Below are 24,795 nucleotides of genomic sequence, written 5' to 3'. Positions count from 1 at the left end.
CAAAAGCTAATTTAACAACTAATTACACTCAACAGAGAAGTTCGGATTAACGTTGGACCGCATACATGTAAAGTACTGGCTCTACCATAGAGATACATCCCCTTACTATAATAACTGAGTTGCCATATTGACACAACTTGCTTTTTCTGCAAAGTCCTCCAATAAAAGCACAGGTCCATGATATCAGATGTCTTTCATACAGGCACGGATGAGATTTGAATCCATGATCTTCGGTTTACGAGACCTACGCCTTACCACTTGGCCACCATGCCACTCTACGCTGTTAATGATCTATCAACATTCTGGAAAGTAGTAGTTGTGTAAATGTGAATTTGGCACACAAATAAACTCAGTGGAGAATCTTGGGATTGAACCGAGGACCTCATCCATATTTTGCATGCACTCCCCCTCTGAGCTTCCATCCCATTTCATTTGCAGATAAAATGCAATATCAATACAATGTACTTTTTATATACACCACTCCATTGAAACTACATTGAAATGATAGCAGCAATTCTTAAACCATGTACAGACTGGGATCGAACCCATAAACTTCAGTTTTTGAAAATGACGCCATAAAAGATGGCAATCATGCCACTTCTGTTCTATAATTGTACGAACAGGGATTGAAGGAATGTTCTTCAGATTACAAAACCAAATTATTTAGCACGTCTCGGTTTCCTGCTTAGAATTACAACATTCTGTAAAGTAGGAGTTGGTTGGGTCAATCCAGTAATTTTAAATGGAGAAGCTGGGGATTGAACCCAGGACCTCATACATGCAAAGCAAGCCCTCTACCACTGAGCTACATCCCCTTTCTGGGAAAGATAAAAAATGTTTCTTATTTTATTTTATTTCACCTTTATTTAACCTGGTAAGCTTGTGGAGAACAAGTTCTCATTGAGAACTGCGACCTGGCCAAGATAAAGCAAAGCAGTGCGACACAAACAACAACACAGAGTTACAAATGGAATAAAGAAGAATACAGTCAATAACACAATAGAAAAAAAGAAAGTCTATATACAGTGTGTGCAAATGGCATGAGGAGGTAAGGTAATAAATAGGCCATGGTAGTGAGGTAATTACAATTTAGCAAATTAACACTGGAGTGACAGATGAGCAGATGATGATGTGCAAGTACAAATACTGGTGTGCAAAAGAGCAGAAAGTAAATAAAACAATATGGGGATGAGGTAGGTAGATTGGGTGGGCTATTTACAGATGGCCTATGTACAGCTGCAGCGATCGGTTAGCTGCTCAGATAGCTGATGTTTAAAGTTAGTGAGGGAAATATAAGTGTCCAGGTTCAGCGATTTTTGCAATTCGTTCCAGTCATTGGCAGCAGAGAACTGGAAGGAAAGGCAGCCAAAGGAGGTGTTGGCTTTGGGGATGACCAGTGAGATATATCTGCTGGAGCGAGTGCTACGGGTGGGTGTTTTTATCGTGACCAGTGAGTTGAGATAAGGCGGAGCTTTACCTAGCATAGACTTATAGATGACCTGGAGCCAGTGGGTCTGGTGACGAATAGGTAGCGAGGGCCAGCCGACTAGAGCATACAGGTCGCAGTGGTCATATCAATACAATTTACCTTTTCTTTACACTGTTCTAATGAAATTACATTTCTATAATATCAGCTATCTTCCATAAACGTCAAACAAGGATTGAACCCATGTGCTTCAGTTTACAGAAACAGATGATTTAGCATATCTATTTCCTTCTTAGAATGTCAACATTCTGGAAAGTGGGAGTTGTGCAAAAGCTAATTTAACAACTAATTACACTCAACAGAGAAGTTGGGGATGAACGTTGGACCGCATTCATGTAAAGTACTGGCTCTACCATAGAGATTCATCCACTTACTATAATAGCTGTATTGCAATATTGATACAACTTGATTTTCTGCAAAGTCCTCCAATTAATGCACAGGTCCATGATATCAGTTGTCTTTCATAAAGGCACAGAAGGGATTTGAACCCATGATCTTCGGTTTACAAGACCAACGCCTTACCACTTGGCCACCATGCCACTCTACGTTCTGAATTATATATCAACATTCAGGAAAGTAGTAGTTGTGTAAATGTGAATTTGGCACGCAAATAAACTCAGTGGAGAATCTTGGGATTGAACCGAGGACCTCATCCATATTTTGCATGCACTCCCCCTCTGAGCTTCCATCCCATTTCATTTGCAGATAAAATGCAATATCAATACAATGTACTTTTTATATACTCCACTCCATTGAAACTACAATGAAATGATAGCAGCAATTCTTAAACCAGGTACAGACTGGGATCGAACCCATGAACTTCAGTTTTTGAAAATGACGCCATAAAAGATGGCAATAATGCCACTTCTGTTCTATAATTGTACGAAGAGGGATTGAAGGAATGTTCTTCAGATTACAAAACCAAATTTTTTAGCACATCTCTGTTTCCTGCTTAAAATTACAACATTCTGTAAAGTAGGAGTTGGGTCAATGCAATAATTTTAAATGGAGATGCTGGGGATTGAACCCAGGACCTCATACATGCGAAGCATGCGCTCTACCACTGAGCTACATCCCCGTTCTGGGAGAGATAAAAAATGTTTCTTATTTTATTTTATTTCACCTTTATTTAACCAGGTAAGCTGGTGGAGAACAAGTTCTCATTGAGAACTGCAACCTGGCCAAGATAAAGCAAAGCAGTGCGACACAAACAACAACATAGAGTTACAAATGGAATAAACAAGAATACAGTCAATAACACAATAGAAAAAAAGAAAGTCTATATTCAGTGTGTGCAAATGGCATGAGGAGGTAAGGTAATAAATAGGCCATGGTAGTGAGGTAATTACAATTTAGCAAATTAACACTGATGTGATAGATGAGCAGATGATGATGTGCAAGTACAAATACTGGTGTGCAAAAGAGCAGAAAGTAAATAAAAACAATATGGGATGAGGTAGGTAGATTGGGTGGGCTATTTACAGATGGCCTATGTACAGCTGCAGTGAACGGTTAGCTGCTCAGATAGCTGATGTTTAAAGTTATTGAGGGAAATATAAATATAAGATATTCATGGCACGTATTCGAATTTCCAAAATAATGCATTTATGAAAATAACTATTCTCTGTTTAAAGTACAGTACCTACTGCATGTGTCAAAGAGCACTGTTTCCTCCCGGTTTCAAACCGAAGACCTTTCGTGTGTAAAGCGAATGTGATAACCACTACACTACAGAATCTGCTGCTACATTTAGCTGCAAAGAATAAACCGAATTTTACAGATATTCATGGCACGTATTCGAATTTCCAAAATACAGAATTTATGAAAATAATAATTCTTTGTTGAAAGTACAGTACCTACTGCACGTGTCAAAGAGCTCTGTTTCCGCCAGGTTTCGAACCGAGGACCTTTCGCGTGTTAAGCGAACGTGATTTATTTATTTTTATTTTTTTTATTATTTTTATTATCAAAAATGTTTGTTTACAATATTTACAGTACAATCTACTGTTTACAGTACAATCCACAGAGAACAATACAGAAGACACTAGACTAACAGAGGCAGGTGAACAATTCACCCCCTATCAAATTATCAACAAAGAAAATATCAAAACAGTGCTTTCAAAAATTATAAGTGATACCTCCACTCTCCTCTCGTGAAATTAACCCACTCCCTTCAACAAAAGACTCATCAAAATGTTCCATCCCATAATTAAACAACATATCTATGTGTTTACTGAACAGTGCTATAAAGATACTCCACACCTGAACCCTCTTTCTGTCAAAAGAAACATAATTCCTCCTACAAAAAATAGCATACCTCACAAAACTCAAAACCATATTCAACAAACACACATTAGCACCCTCACATTTACCAGACACTCCAAATAACAAAAGTTCCTCCCACGCATACTTTTTCACAAAATCTCCCCCCCAGTTTCTACATAACATTTCCTTAACTTTACAAAAAAAATATTTTAAATCCTCACATTCTATAAACAAATGCATAAGAGTTTCCGGGAAACGTCCACATACGTCGCATTCCCTTTCTATCTCACAATTAATTTTCTTTAGCACCACCTTTGTAAATATTCTATTATGTCTTAGTTTGAAATCATTATTTTCACACTCCTTACTATTATATTTTACATTTAAATTTCCCCATATCTTTTTTTCATCCAATTCCGGAAAAACTACTTTCCAAAATTTCTCAGCAGCCGGCCTTCTACACACTTTTCCTACCATTATTCTATACAATCTTTTCACTGGTATACTAGATAAATGTACTTTCTTCTTACTGCTACCAATGAACAAATTAGGAAATACAAATAAATCTTCTCTTTCAACTTCACTATTTATTAAATCAACCCATGCTCTTGGTATACTATTCTTTATCTTGTCATACATATTATTCACTGTTCCCCTTCCCACCTCTTCATCCCATTCATTGATTATGTCAAAAATAGCTTCCCCAGGTAAAAACCCTGGAATTACCTCATATGTATAATCTTTTATTTGCCGTAGACCTGCACTCATAAATACTTTATTATACAAAACTTTTTCTTTGTTCTTGATTTTCTCATTCAGAAATATAGGTTGATTCATAATCAGGTCAATATGTCCACATTCATAATATACATTAGGCAACAACTCTGCCCATGCATTTAGCACCTCTTTATAAAAATCTGGTACCTTTTCAAACATTGCCCTTTTAAGCCCCATCAATAAACCATTATCCTCACAACCACCACTTTCCTCTAAGTAGACTCTAAAGAAGTGTTTCCAGCCATAATCTTCACTGTCATACAAATATTTCTTTACTGTTTTTATCCTAATAGCTTTTCTTTTGACATCTAAATCTACAAGTTTTAAACCTCCATCCACATAGTCAGCAATCAATGTTTTCTGAGATATTCTCACTCCTTTACCATCCCATATAAAATTTGACACCACATTATTCAATTCATTTAGGACCCACTCCGGCATGTCCAGGACTCCCAAAACATACACAAATGTGGATAATACCAAAGCATTTGCAACAATTACTTTCCCTTGTAACTTTAGTTTTCTATTTTTCCAGAAATTCAACGTTAGCTTGACTTTATTAAGGATCCCAGTCCAAGTTATATCTTTTGCCTCTTTCTCCTTTACACCAATGTTTACTCCCAGCACTTTAATAAAATCCTTTGCGCTCTTGAATGGAATCTCACACCCGTTTACATTGATATCCCCAACAAACATTATTTCAGTCTTCTCTATATTAACTTTAGCACCCGATGCCTTGCCATATATATCTATGATCCCCATAATGCTTCCAATACTTTCTATATCCTTCACAGTACAAGTAGTGTCATCAGCGTACTGATGTACAACACTGACACCACCACCTGGGATTCCAACACCCCTTACTTCTTTATTACTATTTATCAATGTAGCTAACGGTTCTGTAGAAACACTGTACAGCAGAGCTGACAAAGGACAGCCCTGCCTTACTGACCTCTCCACAGGGAAAGTATCTGTTAACACTCCGTTACATTTAACACAACTTTTAGCCCCACTATACAACAGGTTGATCCAAGATACAAACTTTGGCCCAAACCCAAACCTCTCCAAAGTCTGTAATAAAAAGCTGTGCTCCACTCTATCGAAAGCTTTGTTAAAGTCCAAACTTAAAACTATACCACCTTCATTTTTCATTTGATTAACAACATCCCTAATTGTACAAATGACATCTGAAATATCTCTTCCAGGTATGCCGTAGGCTTGTGTTGATTCAATAATACTCCCAATCACCTTTTTCATCCTATTCGCTAACACTTTAGTCAGTATCTTATAATCCGAATTTAGAAGGCTAATAGGCCTATAATTTTCTAACTTTAATCTACTGCCCCTATTTTTGAATAAGATCGTTAACATTCCAGTTGACATAGACTCAGGGATTTCCTTATTCTCTTCCATATAATGAAACACCCTCACTAAAATGGGTGCCAAAATATCTACAAAGACTTTATAGAACTCATTTGTTAAACCATCCAAACCCGGACTTTTATTACCTTGCGTGCTAACAATTGCTTCCTTGATTTCCATAATCGAAATCTCTTCATCACACATCATTCTATCTGCCTGCGATACTTTGGCACTAATTGTATCCAACACTTTTACAACACACACTTTATCTACATCATTCTTTTTGTAAAGATTTCTGTAAAAGGTTTCAACTGTCTCTAAGATCCCAACAAAATCGTTTACCTTTACACCTCTTTCATCTTCCAACTCTACAATGTAACTCTTAGTTTGTTTTCTTTTTTCCAGACCCCAAAAAAAGGATGTACATTTCTCTCCCTCCAAAGCGTACTGTGCCCTGCTCCTAACAATAGCACCCAAACATTTATTTTTTTCATAACGACCCAGCTCTGCATGGATTTTCAAATAATTCACAACATCATAGTCTGGATCCGTATCAGCCTTTTCAAGTTCATGCAACATCCTATTCCTAAGCATTATTTCTTTCTGCTTATCTAAACGGTTATGATTTTTTGCGTACCTAATACTCCTATTTTTTACTTTTACTTTCACTTCCTCCCACCATAAACACACATTCTCTTTTAACAGTACATTAGACATTTCATCATTAATACATTCAACAATTTCATTTCTATATCCTTCCTCCTTTAACAGATTGGCATTTAAACACCAGACACCTCCCCCTCTCCTCTCCACACCAAAACCCATTTGAAATGACATTACTGCATGATCACTATATGCTGTAAAGGTATATGACACCTTCTTAACATTCTGCACCAATTCTTGTTTTGCTAGACATAAATCAATTCTGCTTTGTTTTAATTCCTTTAGAACCACCTGCCTTCTAGAGAATACTCTTCTGTTTGGATTTTCAGCCCTCCATATATCTACTAGATTCTCCTCATTCATAAGTTTCCATAATGCATTTCTAGAAGAGTCATATCTGAATTTAGCGCAACTAGAGGCATCCATTCTACTACACCTCACATTAAAATCTCCTATCAGTATACAGTTTTCTGAGCACAGTGTTTTTAATTTGTGAAACATTTCTCTCCTTTCAGATTCAATGTTTGAAGCATAAACATTAATTAAACGAAAAACTACATTTTGAACTTCAAATTCAATTACAATAAGTCTGCCATCATTGTCAGCATATATTTCTTTTACATTTTGCACCACATCATTTTTTATCAAAATAGCCACACCACATGTTTTATCCCCTCCATGACTACAAAAAATTTAATCTGACCATTTACTCTTAATCTCCTGCATTTTGGAGTCTGTCCAATTGGTCTCTTGAAAACACAACATGTCTGCCTTAACAGACACTAATACCTGCTCAAATTTGCTCATGTTTCTCAAACTGTTACCATTTAGGGATGCGACTGTAATCATTATGAATGTGTGCAGAAGTATAATCAGAGCCAAACAAGTCCTTAAAAATCCTACTTTTTCTTTTTTCCAAAACCCATCATCTCCCTGGTTTTCGACAATGACCTCTTATTTTTTACAAACAACTGAAGATCCTCACTATCTATTTCATCATCCGTCTCTTTATTTGGATTTTTGGGGGGAGCGGCGGGGAAGACTTTTGAAAAGTGCGCTTTAACAGTGCCCGTGATTTCAGTGGACCCAGCCCACTCTTTGGTGTAATTTTTACACAGGCTTAAAGCTGGCTCAGGCACCTGAGAAGCACCTTGCACCATCTCTACCTGTGTATGTCTTTCACCCATCATGTGCTGCTGTTCCACCTTGTCAGCAGCAGAGACTAAAACGGCGTCTCGTGCTTTGCAAGGAGATATTACAGGCTCTTCAAGCTTATCTGCCACTGTCTCTGGAGTCACACTCTCCATGTCACTCTCATCCTCCCTCTCCATAGGCACACTCCCCTCTTCCTCAGACGTGAGGTCCATTGTTTGCAAAAGTAAGTGATTTTCTCCCTTATTACAGCTACATCTAACTTTAGGTCTGTCACACATTTTGCACACATTTCCTATGTTCCGACATTCTCTGGCATAATGCCCTTGTTCACTACATTTGTGGCATGTGAATTCCGGACATTCCTTAAGTATGTGCCCCGGCTGAATACATAATCTACATACCTTCACTTGATTGTCGTGGATTACACGAAAATATTCAAATCCCTCGACAGTGTTAAATTTTGTAGAATATGGCAAGGATTGCACATTGTCTGTAAACTTTACCTTGCAAAATCTTGTCCCATCTACAATGTCCGTTCCTGGCCACATCCTCCTCTTGATTGGCGTGGTCGCCTTCACCTTCCAGCCTTTTAGTTTCTCTTCTATCTCCTCATCCGTAATGTATGCGGGCAAGTTCAAAAAGGACACCACCAGCTCATCGTTCCCTAGTTCTTTAGCCATGATTTGACAGTTCTTTATCTTTAGCCCGTCTATTAGTCTTTCTTTTCCATTTACATGAGACATTGTTACTTCATACTTATTCCCGTCTTTCATTCGACATCCCAGTATTGTTCCGCAAACTTCCTTTATTCCTCTCAGCAATTCCATCGTTGTTATTTTCCCTTCTCCACTTATTTCCACGTTCACCGTCAGTTCCTTCTCATATGTTCTTTTTTTCAGTTCTTCGTTTAACATTCTGATTTCACTGTTGTCCTTTCTCGTCGTCGTTTGTATTCTTGATGTCGAAGCCATGTTGTCCGTCCGGTTATTTTAAGCAATATCCCCCAAACAGCTCACGCTGATGGGGGACAATAGCAAAAACGTTTCACAGAAACTTCACTACAGTCACTCACAAACTTTCAAACGTATAAGTCAACTAGACCTCCAAAAAAAAAGATATTCTCTCTCAAGCACTCAGACACCTGCTTCTCTTCCACTTCCTGAAACTCCAAAAAGGGGCGTGTAAAGCGAACGTGATAACCGCTACACTACAGAAACTACTGCTACAATTAGCTGCAAGGAGTAAACCGAATTTTACAGATATTCATGGCACGTGTTGAAATTTCCAATTTTAGGCATTTATGAAAATAACTATTCTCTTTTAAAAGTACTGTACCTACTGCACGTGTCAAAGAGCACTGTTTCCTCCCAGTTTCAAACTGAGGACCTTTCACGTGTAAAGAGAACGTGATAACCACTACACCACAGAACCTACTGCTACAATTAGCTGCAAGGAGTAAACCGAATTTTAAAAATATTCATGGCACGTATTCGAATTTCCAAAATACAGAATTCATGAAAATAATAATTCTTTGTTGAAAGTACAGTACCTACTGCACGTGTCAATGAGCGTTGATTCCGCCCGGTTTCGAACCAGGGACCTTACGCGTATTAAGCGAACGTGATAACCGCTACACTACAGAAACTGCTTCAACAATTACCTGCAAGGAGTAAACCGAATTTTACAGATATTCATGGCACGTGTTCAAATTTCGAAAATTAGGCATTTATGAAAATAACTATTCTCTGTTAATAGTACAGTACCTACTGCACGTGTCAAAGAGCACTGTTTCCTCCCAGTTTCAAACTGAGGACCTTTCACGTGTAAAGAGAACGTGATAACCACTACACTACAGAAACTGCTGCTTGATTTTTCTGCAAGGAGTAAACCGAATTTTAAAAATATTCATGGCACGTATTCGAATTTCCAAAATAAAGAATTCATGAAATTTTCTGTTACCACTATGGTACTTCAGAATGTGTCAATGAGCGTTGTTTCCACCTGGTTTCGAACCAGGGACCTTTCGCGTGTGAAGCAAACGTGATAACCACTACACCACAGAAACTACTGCTACAATTAGCTGCAAGGAGTAAACCGAATTTTAAAAATATTCATGGCACGTATTCGAATTTCCAAAATTAGGCATTTATGAAAATAACTATTCTCTGTTAATAGTACAGTACCTACTGCACATGTCAAAGAGCAGTGTTTCCTCCTGGTTTCAAACTGAGGACCTTTCGCGTGTTAAGCGAACGTGATAACCGCTACACTACAGAAACTGCTTCAACAATTATCTGCAAGGAGTAAACCGAATTTTACAGATATTCATGGCACGTGTTCAAATTTCCAAAATTAGGCATTTATGAAAATAACTATTCTCTGTTAATAGTACAGTACCTACTGCACATGTCAAAGAGCAGTGTTTCCTCCTGGTTTCAAACTGAGGACCTTTCGCGTGTTAAGCTAACGTGATAACCACTACACTACAGAAACTGCTGCTTGATTTTTCTGCAAGGAGTAACCCGAATTGTAAAAATATTCATGGCACGTATTCGAATTTCCAAAATAAAGAATTCATGAACTTTTCTGTTACCACTACGGTACTTCAGAATGTGTCAATGAGCGTTGTTTCCGCCCGGTTTCGAACCAGGGACCTTTCGCCTGTGAAGCGAACGTGATAACCACTACACCACAGAAACTACTGCTACAATTATCTGCAAGGAGTAAACCGAATTTTAAAAATATTCATGGCACGTATTCGAATTTCCAAAATAAGTCAATAATGAAATTCTTTGTTAACACTATGGTACTTCTTGAATGTGTCGATGAGCGTTGTTTCCGCCTGGTTTCGAACCAGGGACCTTTCGCGTGTGAACAAACGTGCTAACCACTACACCACAGAAACTGCTGCTACATTTAGCTGCGAGGACTAAACCGAATTTTACAGATATTCATGGCACGTATTAGAATTTCCAAAATACAGAATTCATGAAAATAACAACTCTTTGTTGAAAGTACAGCACCTACTGCACGTGTCAAAGAGCTCTGTTTCCGCCCGGTTTCGAACCGAGGACCTTTCGCGTGTTAAGCGAACGTGATAACCGCTACACTACAGAAAATGCTTCAACAATTATCTGCAAGGAGTAAACCGAATTTTACAGATATTCATGGCACGTGTTCAAATTTCCAAAATTAGGCATTTATGAAAATAACTATTCTCTGTTAATAGTACAGTACCTACTGCACATGTCAAAGAGCACTGTTTCCTCCCGGTTTCAAACTGAGGACCTTTCACGTGTAAAGCGATTGTGATAACCACTACACTACAGAAACTGCTGCTTGATTTTTCTGCAAGGAGTAAACCGAATTTTAAAAATATTCATGGCACGTATTCGAATTTCCAAAATAAAGAATTCATGAAATTTTCTGTTACCACTATGGTACTTCAGAATGTGTCAATGAGCGTTGTTTCCGCCCGGTTTCGAACCAGGGACCTTTCGCGTGTGAAGCAAACGTGATAACCACTACACCACTGCTACAATTAGCTGCAAGGAGTAAACCGAATTTTAAAAATATTCATGGCACGTATTCGAATTTCCAAAATACAGAATTCATGAAAATAACAATTCTTCGTTGAAAGTACAGTACCTACTGCACGTGTCAAAGAGCTCTTTTTCCGCCCGGTTTCGAACCGAGGATCGTTCGCGTGTTAAGCGAACGTGATAACCGCTACACTACAGAAACTGCTTCAACAATTACCTGCAAGGAGTAAACCGAATTTTACAGATATTCATGGCACGTGTTCAAATTTCCAAAATTAGGCATTTATGAAAATATCTGTTCTCTGTTAATAGTACAGTACCTACTGCACATGTCAAAGAGCACTGTTTCCTCCCTGTTTCAAACTGAGGACCTTTCACGTGTAAAGCGAACGTGATAACCACTACACTACAGAAACTGCTGCTACATTTAGCTACAATGAGTAAATCGAATTTTACAGATATTCATGGCACGTGTTGAAATTTCCAAATTTAGGCATTTATGAAAATAACTATTCTCTTTTAAAAGTACTGTACGTGTCAAAGAGCACTGTTTCCGCCCGGTTTCTAACAGAGGACCTTTCGCGTGTAAAGCGAACGCGATAACCACTACACTACAGAAACTGTTGCTTGATTTTCCTGCAAGAATTAAACCGAATTTTACAGATATTCAGGGCACGTATTCGAATTTCCAAAATACAGAATTTATGAAAATAACAATTCTTTGTTGAAAGTACAGTACCTACTGCACGTGTCAAAGAGCTCTGTTTCCGCCCCGGTTCGAACCGAGGACCTTTCGCGTATTAAGCAAACTTGATAACCACTACACTACAGAAACTGCTGCTTGATTTTTCCGCAAGGAGTAAACCGAATTTTTTAAATATTCATGGCACGTATTCGAATTTCCAAAATAAGAGAATAATGAAATTCTTTGTTAACACTATGGTACTTCTTGAATGTGTCGATGAGCGTTGTTTCCGCCTGGTTTCGAACCAGGGACCTTTCGCGTGTGAACAAACGTGATAACCACTACACTACAGAAACTGCTGCTTGATTTTTCTGCAAGGAGTAAACCGAATTTTACAGATATTCATGGCACGTGTTCAAATTTCCAAAATTAGGCATTTATGAAAATAACTATTCTCTGTTAATAGTACAGTACCTACTGCACATGTCAAAGAGCACTGTTTCCTCCCGGTTTCAAACTGAGGACCTTTCACGTGTAAAGCGAACGTGATAACCACTACACTACAGAAACTGCTGCTACATTTAGCTGCAAGGAGTAAACCGAATTTTACAGATATTCATGGCACGTATTCGAATTTCCAAAATACAGAATTCATGAAAATCACAATTCTTTGTTGAAAGTACAGTACCTACTGCACTTGTCAAAGAGCTCTGTTTCCGCCCGGTTTCGAACCGAGGACCTTTCGCGTGTTAAGCGAACGTGATAACCGCTACACTACAGAAACTGCTTCAACAATTATCTGCAAGGAATAAACCGAATTTTACAGATATTCATGGCACGTGTTGAAATTTCCAAATTCAGGCATTTATGAAAATAACTATTCTCTTTTAAAAGTACTGTACCTACTGCACGTGTCAAAGAGCACTGTTTCCGCCCGGTTTCGAACCGAGGACCTTTCGCGTGTAAAGCGAACGTGATAACCACTACAGTACAGAAACTGCTGCTTGATTTTCCTGCAAGAAGTAAACCGAATTTTACAGATATTCAGGGCACGTATTCGAATTTCCAAAATACAGAATTTATGAAAATAACTATTCTTTGTTGAAAGTACAGTACCTACTGCACGTGTCAAAGAGCTCTGTTTCCACCCGGTTTCGAACCGAGGACCTTTCGCGTGTTAAGCGAACGTGATAACCACTACACTACAGAAACTTCTTCAACAATTATCTGCAAGGAGTAAACCGAATTTTACAGATATTCATGGCACGTGTTCTAATTTCCAAAATTAGGCATTTATGAAAATAACTATTGTCTGTTAATAGTACAGTAACTACTGCACATGTCAAAGAGCAGTGTTTCCTCCCGGTTTCAAACTGAGGACCTTTCACGTGTAAAGCTAACGTGATAACCACTACACTACAGAAACTGCTGCTTGATTTTTCTGCAAGAAGTAAACCGAATTTTACAGATATTCAGGGCACGTATTCGAATTTCCAAAATACAGAATTTATGAAAATAACTATTCTTTGTTGAAAGTACAGTACCTACTGCACGTGTCAAAGAGCTCTGTTTCCACCCGGTTTCGAACCGAGGACCTTTCGCGTGTTAAGCGAACGTGATAACCACTACACTACAGAAACTTCTTCAACAATTATCTGCAAGGAGTAAACCGAATTTTACAGATATTCATGGCACGTGTTCTAATTTCCAAAATTAGGCATTTATGAAAATAACTATTGTCTGTTAATAGTACAGTAACTACTGCACATGTCAAAGAGCAGTGTTTCCTCCCGGTTTCAAACTGAGGACCTTTCACGTGTAAAGCTAACGTGATAACCACTACACTACAGAAACTGCTGCTTGATTTTTCTGCAAGAAGTAAACCGAATTTTACAGATATTCAGGGCACGTATTCGAATTTCCAAAATACAGAATTTATGAAAATAACTATTCTTTGTTGAAAGTACAGTACCTACTGCACGTGTCAAAGAGCTCTGTTTCCACCCGGTTTCGAACCGAGGACCTTTCGCGTGTTAAGCGAACGTGATAACCACTACACTACAGAAACTTCTTCAACAATTATCTGCAAGGAGTAAACCGAATTTTACAGATATTCATGGCACGTGTTCTAATTTCCAAAATTAGGCATTTATGAAAATAACTATTGTCTGTTAATAGTACAGTAACTACTGCACATGTCAAAGAGCAGTGTTTCCTCCCGGTTTCAAACTGAGGACCTTTCACGTGTAAAGCTAACGTGATAACAACTACACTACAGAAACTGCTGCTTGATTTTTCTGCAAGGAGTAAACCGAATTTTAAAAATATTCATGGCACGTATTCGAATTTCCAAAATAAAGAATTCATGACATTTTCTGTTACCACTATGGTACTACAGAATGTGTCAATGAGTGTTGTTTCCGCCCGGTTTCAAACCAGGGACATTTCGCATGTGAACCAAACGTGATTACCACTACACCACAGAAACCACTGCTACAATTAGCTGCAAGGAGTAAACCGAATTTTTAAAATATTCATGGCACGTATTCGAATTTCCAAAATAAGGGATTAATGAAATTCTTTGTTAACACTATGGTACTTCTTGAATGTGTCGATGAGCGTTGTTTCCGCCTGGTTTCGAACCAGGGACCTTTCGCGTGTGAACAAACGTGATAACCACTACACTACAATCTACTGTTTACAGTACAATCCACAGAGAACAATACAGAACATTTACATTTACGTCATTTAGCAGACGCTCTTATCCAGAGCGACTTACAGTAGTGAATGCATACATTTCATACAATTTCATACATTATTATTATTATTTTTTTTTTACATATATATATTTTTTCTGTGCTGGCCCCCCGTGGGAAGACACTAGACTAACAGAGGCAGGTGAACAATTCACCCCCTATCAAATTATCAACAAAGAAAATATCAAAACAGTGCTTTCAAAAATTATAAGTGATACCTCCACTCTCCTCTCGTGAAATTAGCCCACTCCCTTCAACAAAAGACTCATCAAAATGTTCCATCCCATAATTAAACAACATATCTATGTGTTTACTGAACAGTGCTATAAAGATACTCCACACCTGAACCCTCTTTCTGTCAAAAGAAACATAATTCCTCCTACAAAAAATAGCATACCTCACAAAACTCAAAACCATATTCAACAAACACACATTAGCACCCTCACATTTACCAGACACTCCAAATAACAAAAGTTCCTCCCACGCATACTTTTTCACAAAATCTCCCCCCCAGTTTCTACATAACATTTCCTTAACTTTACAAAAAAAATATTTTAAATCCTCACATTCTATAAACAAATGCATAAGAGTTTCCGGGAAACGTCCACATACGTCGCATTCCCTTTCTATCTCACAATTAATTTTCTTTAGCACCACCTTTGTAAATATTCTATTATGTCTTAGTTTGAAATCATTATTTTCACACTCCTTACTATTATATTTTACATTTAAATTTCCCCATATCTTTTTTTCATCCAATTCCAAAATTTCTCAGCAGCCGGCCTTCTACACACTTTTCCTACCATTATTCTATACAATCTTTTCACTGGTATACTAGATAAATGTACTTTCTTCTTACTGCTACCAATGAACAAATTAGGAAATACAAATAAATCTTCTCTTTCAACTTCACTATTTATTAAATCAACCCATGCTCTTGGTATACTATTCTTTATCTTGTCATACATATTATTCACTGTTCCCCTTCCCACCTCTTCATCCCATTCATTGATTATGTCAAAAATAGCTTCCCCAGGTAAAAACCCTGGAATTACCTCATAAGTATAATCTTTTATTTGCCGTAGACCTGCACTCATAAATACTTTATTATACAAAACTTTTTCTTTGTTCTTGATTTTCTCATTCAGAAATATAGGTTGATTCATAATCAGGTCAATATGTCCACATTCATAATATACATTAGGCAACAACTCTGCCCATGCATTTAGCACCTCTTTATAAAAATCTGGTACCTTTTCAAACATTGCCCTTTTAAGCCCCATCAATAAACCATTATCCTCACAACCACCACTCTCCTCTAAGTAGACTCTAAAGAAGTGTTTCCAGCCATAATCTTCACTGTCATACAAATATTTCTTTACTGTTTTTATCCTAATAGCTTTTCTTTTGACATCTAAATCTACAAGTTTTAAACCTCCATCCACATAGTCAGCAATCAATGTTTTCTGAGATATTCTCACTCCTTTACCATCCCAAATAAAATTTGACACCACATTATTCAATTCATTTAGGACCCACTCCGGCATGTCCAGGACTCCCAAAACATACACAAATGTGGATAATACCAAAGCATTTGCAACAATTACTTTCCCTTGTAACTTTAGTTTTCTATTTTTCCAGAAATTCAACGTTAGCTTGACTTTATTAAGGATCCCAGTCCAAGTTATATCTTTTGCCTCTTTCTCCTTTACACCAATGTTTACTCCCAGCACTTTAATAAAATCCTTTGCGCTCTTGAATGGAATCTCACACCCGTTTACATTGATATCCCCAACAAACATTATTTCAGTCTTCTCTATATTAACTTTAGCACCCGATGCCTTGCCATATATATCTATGATCCCCATAATGCTTCCAATACTTTCTATATCCTTCACAGTACAAGTAGTGTCATCAGCGTACTGATGTACAACACTGACACCACCACCTGGGATTCCAACACCCCTTACTTCTTTATTACTATTTATCAATGTAGCTAACGGTTCTGTAGAAACACTGTACAGCAGAGCTGACAAAGGACAGCCCTGCCTTACTGACCTCTCCACAGGGAAAGTATCTGTTAACACTCCGTTACATTTAACACAACTTTTAGCCCCACTATACAACAGGTTGATCCAAGATACAAACTTTGGCCCAAACCCAAACCTCTCCAAAGTCTGTAATAAAAAGCTGTGCTCCACTCTATCGAAAGCTTTGTTAAAGTCCAAACTTAAAACTATACCACCTTCATTTTTCATTTGATTAACAACATCCCTAATTGTACAAATTACATCTGCAATATCTCTTCCAGGTATGCCGTAGGCTTGTGTTGATTCAATAATACTCCCAATCACCTTTTTCATCCTATTCGCTAACACTTTAGTCAGTATCTTATAATCCGAATTTAGAAGGCTAATAGGCCTATAATTTTCTAACTTTAATCTACTGCCCCTATTTTTGAATAAGATCGTTAACATTCCAGTTGACATAGACTCAGGGATTTCCTTATTCTCTTCCATATAATGAAACACCCTCACTAAAATGGGTGCCAAAATATCTACAAAGACTTTATAGAACTCATTTGTTAAACCATCCAAACCCGGACTTTTATTACATTGCGTGCTAACAATTGCTTCCTTAATTTCCATAATCGAAATCTCTTCATCACACATCATTCTATCTGCCTGCGATACTTTGGCACTAATTGTATCCAACACTTTTACAACACACACTTTATCTACATCATTCTTTTTGTAAAGATTTCTGTAAAAGGTTTCAACTGTCTCTAAGATCCCAACAAAATCGTTTACCTTTACACCTCTTTCATCTTCCAACTCTACAATGTAACTCTTAGTTTGTTTTCTTTTTTCCAGACCCCAAAAAAAGGATGTACATTTCTCTCCCTCCAAAGCGTACTGTGCCCTGCTCCTAACAATAGCACCCAAACATTTATTTTTTTCATAACGACCCAGCTCTGCATGGATTTTCAAATAATTCACAACATCATAGTCTGGATCCGTATCAGCCTTTTCAAGTTCATGCAACATCCTATTCCTAAGCATTATTTCTTTCTGCTTATCTAAACGGTTATGATTTTTTGCGTACCTAATACTCCTATTTTTTACTTTTACTTTCACTTCCTCCCACCATAAACACACATTCTCTTTTAACAGTACATTAGACATTTCATCATTAATACATTCAACAATTTCATTTCTATATCCTTCCTCCTTTAACAGACGGGCATTTAAACACCAGACACCTCCCCCTCTCCTCTCCACACCAAAACCCATTTGAAATGACATTACTGCATGATCACTATATGCTGTAAAGGTATATGACACCTTCTTAACATTCTGCACCAATTCTTGTTTTGCTAGACATAAATCAATTCTGCTTTGTTTTAATTCCTTTAGAACCACCTGCCTTCTAGAGAATACTCTTCTGTTTGGATTTTCAGCCCTCCATATATCTACTAGATTCTCCTCATTCATAAGTTTCCATAATGCATTTCTAGAAGAGTCATATCTGAATTTAGCACAACTAGAAGCATCCATTCTACTACACCTCACATTCAAATCTCCTATCAGTATACAGTTTTCTGAGCACAGTGTTTTTAATTTGTGAAACATTTCTCTCCTTTCAGATTCAATGTTTGAAGCATAAACATTAATTAAACGAAAAACTACATTTTGAACTTCAAATTCAATTACAATAAGTCTGCCATCATTGTCAGCATATATTTCTTTTACATTTTGCACCACATCATTTTTTATCAAAATAGCCACACCACATGTTTTATCCCCTCCATGACTACAAAAAATTTAATCTGACCATTTACTCTTAATCTCCTGCATTTTGGAGTCTGTCCAATTGGTCTCTTGAAAACACAACATGTCTGCCTTAACAGACACTAATACCTGCTCAAATTTGCTCATGTTTCTCAAACTGTTACCATTTAGGGATGCGACTGTAATCATTATGAATGTGTGCAGAAGTATAATCAGAGCCAAACAAGTCCTTAAAAATCCTACTTTTTCTTTTTTCCAAAACCCATCATCTCCCTGGTTTTCGACAATGACCTCTTATTTTTTACAAACAACTGAAGATCCTCACTATCTATTTCATCATCCGTCTCTTTATTTGGATTTTTGGGGGGATCGGCGGGGAAGCCTTTTGAAAAGTGCGCTTTAACAGTGCCCGTGACTTCAGTGGACCCAGCCCACTCTTTGGTGTAATTTTTACACAGGCTTAAAGCTGGCTCAGGCACCTGAGAAGCACCTTGCACCATCTCTACCTGTGTATGTCTTTCACCCATCATGTGCTGCTGTTCCACCTTGTCAGCAGCAGAGACTAAAACGGCGTCTCGTGCTTTGCCAGGAGACATTACAGGCTCTTCAAGCTTATCTGCCACTGTCTCTGGAGTCACACTCTCCATGTCACTCTCATCCTCCCTCTCCATAGGCACACTCCCCTCTTCCTCAGACGTGAGGTCCATTGTTTGCAAAAGTAAGTGATTTTCTCCCTTATTACAGCTACATCTAACTTTAGGTCTGTCACACATTTTGCACACATTTCCTATGTTCCGACATTCTCTGGCATAATGCCCTTGTTCACTACATTTGTGGCATGTGAATTCCGGACATTCCTTAAGTATGTGCCCCGGCTGAATACATAATCTACATACCTTCACTTGATTGTCGTGGATTACACGAAAATATTCAAATCCCTCGACAGTGTTAAATTTTGTAGAATATGGCAAGGATTGCACATTGTCTGTAAACTTTACCTTGCAAAATCTTGTCCCATCTACAATGTCCGTTCCTGGCCACATCCTCCTCTTGATTGGCGTGGTCGCCTTCACCTTCCAGCCTTTTAGTTTCTCTTCTATCTCCTCATCCGTAATGTATGCGGGCAAGTTCAAAAAGGACACCACCAGCTCATCGTTCCCTAGTTCTTTAGCCATGATTTGACAGTTCTTTATCTTTAGCCCGTCTATTAGTCTTTCTTTTCCATTTACATGAGACATTGTTACTTCATACTTATTCCCGTCTTTCATTCGACATCCCAGAATTGTTCCGCAAACTTCCTTTATTCCTCTCAGCAATTCCATCGTTGTTATTTTCCCTTCTCCACTTATTTCCACGTTCACCGTCAGTTCCTTCTCATATGTTCTTTTTTTCAGTTCTTCGTTTAACATTCTGATTTCACTGTTGTCCTTTCTCGTCGTCGTTTGTATTCTTGATGTCGAAGCCATGTTGTCCGTCCGGTTATTTTAAGCAATATCCCCCAAACAGCTCACGCTGATGGGGGACAATAGCAAAAACGTTTCACAGAAACTTCACTACACTCACTCACAAACTTTCAAACTCATAAGTCAACTAGACCTCCAAAAAAAACGATATTCTCTCTCAAGCACTCAGACACCTGCTTCTCTTCCACTTCCTGAAACTCCAAAAAGGGGCGTGTGAAGCGAACGTGATAACCACTACACTACAGAAACTGCTGCTTGATTTTCATGCAAGAAGTAAACCGAATTTTACAGATATTCAGGGCACGTATTCGAATTTCCAAAATACAGAATTTATGAAAATAACAATTCTTTGTTGAAAGTACAGTACCTACTGCACGTGTCAAAGAGCTCTGTTTCCGCCCGGTTTCGAACCGAGGACCTTTCGCGTGTTAAGCGAACGTGATAACCACTACACTACAGAAACTTCTTCGACAATTATCTGCAAGGAGTAAACCGAATTTTACAGATATTCATGGCACGTTTTCGAATTTCCAAAATACAGAATTCATGAAAATAACAATTCTTTGTTGAAAGTACAGTACCTACTGCACGTGTCAAAGAGCTCTGTTTCCGCCCGGTTTCGAACCGAGGACCTTTCGCGTGTTAAGCGAACGTGATAACCGCAACACTACAGAAACTGCTTCAGCAATTATCTGCAAGGAGTAAACTGAATTTTACAGATATTCATGGCACGTGTTCAAATTTCCAAAATTAGGCATTTATGAAAATAACTATTCTCTGTTAATAGTACAGTACCTACTGCACATGTCAAAGAGCACTGTTTCCTCCCGGTTTCAAACTGAGGACCTTTCACGTGTAAAGCGAACGTGATAACCACTACACTACAGAAAGTGCTGCTACATTTAGCTGCAAGGAGTAAACCGAATTTTACAGATATTCATGGCACGTATTCGAATTTCCAAAATACAGAATTATTGAAAATAACATTTCTTTGTTGAAAGTACAGTACCTACTGCACTTGTCAAAGAGCTCTGTTTCCGCGCGGTTTCGAACCGAGGACCTTTCGCGTGTTAAGCGAACGTGATAACCGCTACACTACAGAAACTGCTTCGACAATTATCTGCAAGGAGTAAACTGAATTGTACAGATGTTCATGGCACGTGTTCAAATTTCCAAAATTAGGCATTTATGAAAATAACTATTCTCTGTTAATAGTACAGTACCTACTGCACATGTCAAAGAGCACTGTTTCCTCCCGGCTTCAAACTGAGGACCTTTTACGTGTAAAGCGAACGTGATAACCACTACACTACAGAAACTGCTGCTACATTTAGCTGCAAGGAGTAAACCGAATTTTACAGATATTCATGGCACATATTCGAATTTCCAAAATACAGAATTCATGAAAATAACAATTCTTTGTTCAAAGTACAATACCTACTGCACTTGTCAAAGAGCTCTGTTTCCACCCGGTTTCGAACCGAGGACCTTTCGCGTGTTACGCGAACGGGATAACCGCTACACTACAGAAACTGCTTCGACAATTATCTGCAAGGAGTAAACCGAATTTTACAGATATTCATGGCACGTGTTGAAATTTCCAATTTTAGGCATTTATGAAAATAACTATTCTCTTTTAAAAGTACTGTACCTACTGCACGTGTCAAAGAGCACTGTTTCCACCCGGTTTCGAACCGAGGACCTTTCACGTGTAAAGCAAACGCGATAACCACTACACTACAGAAACTGCTGCTTGATTTTCCTGCAAGAAGTAAACCGAATTTTACAGATATTCAGGGCACGTATTCGAATTTCCAAAATACAGAATTTATGAAAATAACAATTCTTTGTTGAAAGTACAGTACCTACTGCACGTGTCAAAGAGCTCTGTTTCCTCCCGGTTTCAAACTGAGGACCTTTCACGTGTAAAGCTAACGTGATAACCACTACACTACAGAAACTGCTGCTACATTTAGCTACAAGGAGTAAACCGAATTTTAAAAATATTCATGGCACGTATTGGAATTTCCAAAATAAAAAATTCATGAAATTTTCTGTTACCACTATGGTACTACAGAATGTGTCAATGAGCGTTGTTTCCGCCCGGTTTCGAACCAGGGACATTCCGCGTGTGAAGCGAACGTGATAACCACTACACCACAGAAACTACTGCTACAATTAGCTGCAAGGAGTAAACCGAATTTGAAAAATATTCATGGCACGTATTCGAATTTCCAAAATAAGGGATTAATGAAATTCTTTGTTAACACTATGGTACTTCTTGAATGTGTCGATGAGCGTTGTTTCCGCCTGGTTTCGAACCAGGGACCTTTCGCGTGTGAACAAACGTGATAACCACTACACTACAGAAACTGCTGCTACATTTACCTGCGAGGAGTAAACCGAATTTTACAGATATTCATGGCACGTATTCGAATTTCCAAAATACAGAATTCATGAAAATAACAATTCTTTGTTGAAAGTACAGTACCTACTGCACGTGTCAAAGAGCTCTGTTTCCGCCCGGTTTCGAACCGAGGACCTTTCGCGTGTGAAACGAACGTGATAACCGCTACACTACAGAAACTGCTTCAACAATTATCTGCAAGGACTAAACCGATTTTTACAGATATTCATGGCACGTGTTCAAATTTCCAAAATTAGGCATTTATGAAAATAACTATTCTCTGTTAATAGTACAGTACCTACTGCACATGTCAAAGAGCACTGTTTCCTCCCGGTTTCAAACTGAGGACCTTTCACGTGTAAAGCGAACGTGATAACCACTACACTACAGAAACTGCTGCTACATTTAGCTGCGAGGAGTAAACCGAATTTTACAGATATTCAGGGCACGTATTCGAATTTCCAAAATACAGAATTCATGAAAATAACAATTCTTTGTTGAAAGTACAGTACCTACTGCACGTGTCAAAGAGCTCTGTTTCCGCCTGGTTTCGAACCGAGGACCTTTCGCGTGTTAAGCGAACGTGATAACCGCTACACTACAGAAACTGCTTCAACAATTACCTGCAAGGAGTAAACAGAATTTTACAGATATTCATGGCACGTGTTGAAATTTCCAAATTTAGGCATTTATGAAAATAACTATTCTCTTTTAAAAGTACTGTAACTACTGCACGTGTCTACGAGCACTGTTTCCGCCCGGTTTCGAACCGAGGACCTTTCGCGTGTAAAGCGAAAATGATAACTACTACACTATAGAAACTGCTGCTTGATTTTCCTGCAAGAAGTAAACCGAATTTTACAGATATTCAGGGCACGTATTCGAATTTCCAAAACACAAAATTTATGAAAATAACAATTCTTTGTTGAAAGTACAGTACCTACTGCACGTGTCAAAGAGCTCTGTTTCCGCCCGGTTTCGAACCGAGGACCTTTCGCGTGTTAAGCTAACGTGATAACCACTACACTACAGAAACTGCTGCTTGATTTTTCTGCAAGGAGTAAACCGAATTTTAAAAATATTCATGGCACGTATTCGAATTTCCAAAATAAAGAATTCATGAAATTTTCTGTTACCACTATGGTACTTCAGAATGTGTCAATGAGCGTTGTTTCCGCCTGGTTTCGAACCAGGGACCTTTCGCGTGTGAACAAACGTGATAACCACTACACTACAGAAACTGCTGCTACATTTAGCTGCGAGGAGTAAACCGAATTTTACAGATATTCATGGCACGTATTCGAATTTCCAAAATACAGAATTCATGATAATAACAATTCTTTGTTGAAAGTACAGTACCTACTGCACGTGTCAAAGAGTTCTGTTTCCGCCCGGTTTCGAACCGAGGACCTTTTGCGTGTTAAGCGAACGTGATAACCGCTACACTACAGAAACTGCTGCTACATTTAGCTGCAAGGAGTAAACCAAATTTTACAGATATTCATGGCACGTATTCGAATTTCCAAAATACAGAATTCATGAAAATAACAATTCTTTGTTGAAAGTACAGTACCTACTGCACTTGTCAAAGAGCTCTGTTTCCGCCCGTTTCGAACCGAGGACCTTTCGCGTGTTAAGCGAACGTGATAACCGCTATACTACAGAAACTGCTTCAACAATTATCTGCAAGGACTAAACCGAATTTTACAGATATTCATGGCACGTGTTGAAATTTCCAATTTTAGGCATTTATGAAAATAACTATTCTCTTTTAAAAGTACTGTACTTACTGCACGTGTCAAAGAGCACTGTTTCCGCCCGGTTTCGAACCGAGGACCTTTCGCGTGTAAAGCGAACGCGATAACCACTACACTACAGAAACTGCTGCTTGATTTTCCTGCAAGAAGTAAACCGAATTTTACAGATATTCAGGGCACGTATTCGAATTTCCAAAATACAGAATTGATGAAAATAACAATTCTTTGTTGAAAGTACAGTACCTACTGCACGTGTCAAAGAGCTCTGTTTCCCCCCGGGTTCAAACCGAGGACCTTTCGCGTGTTAAGCGAACGTGATAACCACTACACTACAGAAACTTCTTCGACAATTATCTGCAAGGAGTAAACCGAATTTTACAGATATTCATGGCACGTGTTGAAATTTCCAATTTTAGGCATTTATGAAAATAACTATTCTCTTTTAAAAGTAGTGTACCTACTGCACGTGTCTAAGAGCACTGTTTCCGCCCGGTTTCGAACCGAGGACCTTTCGCGTGTAAAGCGAACGCGATAACCACTACACTACAGAAACTGCTGCTTGATTTTCCTGCAAGAAGTAAACCGAATTTTACAGATGTTCATCGCACGTGTTCAAATTTCCAAAATTAGGCATTTATGAAAATAACTATTCTCTGTTAATAGTACAGTACCTACTGCACATGTCA

General features: G+C 38.2%; 14 non-coding genes across 14 annotated transcripts; all 14 read right to left on the bottom strand.

Moving 5' to 3' along the window:
* Positions 1-1,953: 1,953 nt before the first annotated feature.
* On the bottom strand, positions 1,954-2,025 carry trnat-ugu (transfer RNA threonine (anticodon UGU)). Its single transcript has one exon. It is a non-coding gene; the product is annotated as a tRNA-Thr (tRNA).
* A 467-nt stretch (positions 2,026-2,492) lies between these two features.
* Positions 2,493-2,564, bottom strand: trnaa-cgc (transfer RNA alanine (anticodon CGC)). The gene has a single exon. It is a non-coding gene; the product is annotated as a tRNA-Ala (tRNA).
* Positions 2,565-9,280: 6,716 nt separating this feature from the next.
* trnai-aau (transfer RNA isoleucine (anticodon AAU)) lies at positions 9,281-9,353 on the bottom strand. Its single transcript has one exon. It is a non-coding gene; the product is annotated as a tRNA-Ile (tRNA).
* Positions 9,354-9,700: 347 nt separating this feature from the next.
* trnav-cac (transfer RNA valine (anticodon CAC)) lies at positions 9,701-9,773 on the bottom strand. The gene has a single exon. It is a non-coding gene; the product is annotated as a tRNA-Val (tRNA).
* Positions 9,774-10,334: 561 nt separating this feature from the next.
* On the bottom strand, positions 10,335-10,407 carry trnav-cac (transfer RNA valine (anticodon CAC)). Its single transcript has one exon. It is a non-coding gene; the product is annotated as a tRNA-Val (tRNA).
* A 2,239-nt stretch (positions 10,408-12,646) lies between these two features.
* On the bottom strand, positions 12,647-12,719 carry trnav-aac (transfer RNA valine (anticodon AAC)). Its single transcript has one exon. It is a non-coding gene; the product is annotated as a tRNA-Val (tRNA).
* A 141-nt stretch (positions 12,720-12,860) lies between these two features.
* On the bottom strand, positions 12,861-12,933 carry trnav-uac (transfer RNA valine (anticodon UAC)). Its single transcript has one exon. It is a non-coding gene; the product is annotated as a tRNA-Val (tRNA).
* A 141-nt stretch (positions 12,934-13,074) lies between these two features.
* Positions 13,075-13,147, bottom strand: trnav-aac (transfer RNA valine (anticodon AAC)). Its single transcript has one exon. It is a non-coding gene; the product is annotated as a tRNA-Val (tRNA).
* Positions 13,148-13,502: 355 nt separating this feature from the next.
* On the bottom strand, positions 13,503-13,575 carry trnav-aac (transfer RNA valine (anticodon AAC)). Its single transcript has one exon. It is a non-coding gene; the product is annotated as a tRNA-Val (tRNA).
* Positions 13,576-13,930: 355 nt separating this feature from the next.
* Positions 13,931-14,003, bottom strand: trnav-aac (transfer RNA valine (anticodon AAC)). Its single transcript has one exon. It is a non-coding gene; the product is annotated as a tRNA-Val (tRNA).
* Positions 14,004-20,335: 6,332 nt separating this feature from the next.
* trnav-aac (transfer RNA valine (anticodon AAC)) lies at positions 20,336-20,408 on the bottom strand. The gene has a single exon. It is a non-coding gene; the product is annotated as a tRNA-Val (tRNA).
* Positions 20,409-22,039: 1,631 nt separating this feature from the next.
* On the bottom strand, positions 22,040-22,112 carry trnav-cac (transfer RNA valine (anticodon CAC)). Its single transcript has one exon. It is a non-coding gene; the product is annotated as a tRNA-Val (tRNA).
* A 2,049-nt stretch (positions 22,113-24,161) lies between these two features.
* trnav-uac (transfer RNA valine (anticodon UAC)) lies at positions 24,162-24,234 on the bottom strand. Its single transcript has one exon. It is a non-coding gene; the product is annotated as a tRNA-Val (tRNA).
* A 355-nt stretch (positions 24,235-24,589) lies between these two features.
* trnav-uac (transfer RNA valine (anticodon UAC)) lies at positions 24,590-24,662 on the bottom strand. Its single transcript has one exon. It is a non-coding gene; the product is annotated as a tRNA-Val (tRNA).
* Between the last annotated feature and the right edge of the window lie 133 nt (positions 24,663-24,795).

The sequence above is a fragment of the Salmo salar genome, chromosome 29, assembly GCF_965601325.2.
Source record: "Salmo salar chromosome 29, fSalSal1, whole genome shotgun sequence".
In the NCBI taxonomy this organism is placed as follows: Eukaryota; Metazoa; Chordata; class Actinopteri; order Salmoniformes; family Salmonidae; genus Salmo; species Salmo salar.
This window is presented reverse-complemented; position numbering and strand designations above follow the sequence as displayed.